Below are 3,358 nucleotides of genomic sequence, written 5' to 3' on the forward strand. Positions count from 1 at the left end.
CCCCACCCCGGGGCTTCGGAGCGCAAACGAAACGGGACCAGGCGCGGAGCCCGGGCTGAGTTGGGTCGGATCGGGGCTCCCGGCCCCTCCCCCCACGGGACGGCGCGAGACTCACCGGGGCAGAGCGGGGGCCGGCGGCCGGGCCCGTGAGAATCAGCGCGAGGCGCTTTGAAAACGACTAGAAATGGCGCGCGCGCCACCCCCTCCCCCCACTCATGGACAGAGACGCGATCCCGGCAGCACGCGGGGTTTCCCGGAACTGCTTCCAGGGACTCCGAGCTGCGGGGCAATCGCTTGGCGAGGCGGCTTGACAGGCAGCTCAGATGACCAATAGTATCGAGGCAAAACGGACCACGCCGGACGACTCGACAGCCAATCGATGAAGTTGTCGGTTGAACCAATGAGGGTGCTCAGCGCCGCTGGCTGGGGCGCCTCCGAGGCGGGGGCAGGCACACAAAGGGGTATGTGGTGGAAGCCCTTGGTGGCGGCGAGGCTTGGGGGCACCGGGTCCTGGGTGGACGAGGCTCCTCCTTCTTCTTCTGCCGCCGATGCGAGGCAGAAAATCTAGGCCTCGCGCCGCGTGGCCGCATCCGGAGCCCCGCCCCCTACAGTCAGCGTTGGCCCTGCTCCGCCATGGCGCTCGCGTCCCGCCACCGGCCGCGCTTAGCCCCCGAGTCCTCCCTCGCACCCCCACGGCCGGCGTTCGCCCCAGACACGCCCATAGCCACGCGTTCGGGCCTCTTTCGGTCATCTTTTCGCCTCTAGTGAGCACACAATTTAAGAATGATTTGGCTCGTCATTTTGCTGAGGATTTTGTCTAGATAATCTTTCCTTGGAACGATCGGGAAAATGCCTCTTTCCCTCCCTGGCTGCCGTCCACACATCGTTGGTGGCAGACTGTGAGGGAAACCGTTAAAATGACTCAAGAGCAATGTATAACACAAGTGATAGAGCAGGAACCTTTTTCCCACAGGGTTTGGAGCTACTTGATATTCATAAAATAAAGCAGATATATCCATCTCTGAAGCCAAAAGAGCCATGCAGGGGAAAGGGGTAATTCCCAAAGGACGCTAATTCTTGCTAGTCCTAAACCTATTTCTCACCTGCTATTCCTACTGATTTGTTCCCTGTCCTTAGTCCAAACCTGTCCCCTCTCACAGAAACCTTCCGAACTCACTTCTGTGGTGCCAGCCCTTTTTTTCCCAACCCGAGACTGCAATGCCCACCAAGTTAAATCTCTGGGTAGATCCAAGTTTTGTGTTATGGGGTGTGAGACTTACAGAAATGCCAGGAGTCTTAGGCTGGGCGCGGTGGCTCAAGCCTGTAATTCCAGCACTTTAGGAGGCCGAGGTGGACAATCACTTCAGCCCAGGGGTTCGAGAGCAGCCTGGCCAACATGGTGAAACCCCGTCTCTACTAAAAATACAAAAATTAGCCGAGCGTGGTGGCGCGTGCGTATAATTCCAACTACTTGGGAGGCTGAGGCAGGAGAATCGCTTGAACCAGGGAGGTGGAGGTTGCAGGTGGAGTGCGCCATTGCACTCCAGCCTGGGCGACAAGAGCGAAACTCCTTCTAGAAAGAAAGAGGGAGGGAGGGAGGGAGAGAGGGAAGAAAAAGCAAAGGAAAGGAAAAGAAAAAGAAGGAAAGAAAGAGAAATGTTGGGAGTCTTTAAGAAAAATCATATTAAATGACTAATACAAATTTAGGAACAGAGTCTTGGAAGGGCATTGTAAAAGTGAGGGAGGACCCCGAAGCTTTTTTTTTTTTTTTTTTTTTTTTTAATAGAGACACAGGAAGTGCGGAGGGAATCTAGCTATGTTGCCCAGGCCTGTCTTGAACTAGCCTCGAGTGATTCTTCTGCTTCGGCCTCCCAAAATGCTGAGATTACAGGCACCCAGCCTGAACCTTAAATTTTACTAGCTTCACATAAATCTGCCTCTAGCGCCATAATTCTTAACCTATTTTGTGCCATTTGGAAGTCTGGTAAAAGCTATGAATATCTTCTCAGTTTTTAAAGGCATAAAATACATAGCAATACAAAAGAAACCATTTATATTGAAATACAATTAGGAAATACACTTTTAAAACACGTTCATGGTATAGTAAGCTTTTACTTTTATTTTTATTTATTTATTCATTTATTTGAGACGAAGTCTCACTGTGTCCCCCAGGCTGGAGTGCAGTGGCACAATCTCGGCTCACTGCAAGCTCTGCCTCCCGAATTCACGCCATTCTCCTACCTCAGCCTCCCAAGTAGCTGGGACTACAGGCGCCCGCAACCACGCCCGGCTAATTTTTTGTAATTTTAATAGAGACAGGGTTTCACCGTATTAGGCAGGATGGTCTCGATCTCCTGACCTCGTGAGCCGTCCGCCTCGGAGAAGTGCTGGGATTACAGGCGTGAGCCACAGCGCCGGGCCCAGCTTTTACTTTTTAATTTTTTTTGTTTGTTTTTTAAAGATGGGCTCACTTTATCACCCAGGCTGGAGTGCAATGGTGCAATCTGGGCTTATGGCAACCTCTGCCTCCAGGGCTCAAGCGATCCTCTGACCTCAGCTTCCCTAGTGGCTTGTAGGAACTGCAAGCACTGGCCACTGCTCTGAGCTAATTGTTGCCTTTTTTTTTTTTTTTTTTTTTGCAGAGACGGGTTTCACCTTGTTACCCAGGCAGGAACTTTTTCTTTGTTAACACAATAACTATTAAGATCTTAGAGCAGGTCTAATAACTACAGAAATTGTAGAGTGATATTTCAAGAAATCCATGACAGTAATAAAGTGATATGAAAATGATTTCTATTAGTGACAAAGGGAAAGGTATTACTAATTCTACTGTGATATGTTATCTACATTCATAATGGGGAAAAATGCTAAATTTCAGTTAGATGTTAGAGAAAACAAAGATGTTATTTTTTTTCCCCCATCCAAGTTAAAGTACTCCTTACTTCCATTCAGAGACTCCTTTAAGTTCATTGATGAGAACCCATGAGCCAGATATGTAATTTTTTTTTTTTTCTTGAGACACAGTCTCACTCTGTGGCCCATACTGGAGTGCAGTGGTGCAATTTCAGCTCAATGCAACTTCCACCTCCCGGGTTCAAGTGATTCTCCTGCCTCAGCCTCCCAAGTAGCTGGAATTACAGGTGCCTGCCATGACATCTGGCTAATTTTTGTATTTTTAGTAGAGATGGGGTTTCACCATGTTGTCCAGGCTGGTCTCAAACTCCTGACCTCAAGCGATCCGCCCACCTCGGCCTCCCAAAGTGTTGGGATTACAGGTGTGAGCCACCGCGCCTGGCCTAAATGTGTAATTTAAAATGATTCTATCACCCAGTATTTTCTGGGATAATATTTCAAATGT

At 49.6% G+C, this 3,358-nt stretch overlaps 1 protein-coding gene across 6 annotated transcripts in view; it reads right to left on the bottom strand.

Annotated features, from left to right (window-relative positions):
* The window catches only part of HNRNPR (heterogeneous nuclear ribonucleoprotein R), a 40,110-nt gene extending 39,841 nt beyond the window's left edge, over nt 1–269 (bottom strand). For 4 of the 6 annotated variants that reach the window (XM_011945558.1, XM_011945559.1, XM_011945557.1 and 1 more), the window contains exon 1: nt 116–263. The gene's annotated coding sequence lies outside the window, so the exon portion shown is untranslated. Of the gene's footprint in view, nt 1–115 lie in introns of all 6 variants that reach the window. The other 2 variants (XM_011945554.1, XM_011945553.1) reach the window with 1 other exon arrangement.
* Nucleotides 270–3,358: the final 3,089 nt, after the last annotated feature.

Source organism: Colobus angolensis, unplaced genomic scaffold (assembly GCF_000951035.1).
Source record: "Colobus angolensis palliatus isolate OR3802 unplaced genomic scaffold, Cang.pa_1.0 Scaffold240, whole genome shotgun sequence".
In the NCBI taxonomy this organism is placed as follows: Eukaryota; Metazoa; Chordata; class Mammalia; order Primates; family Cercopithecidae; genus Colobus; species Colobus angolensis.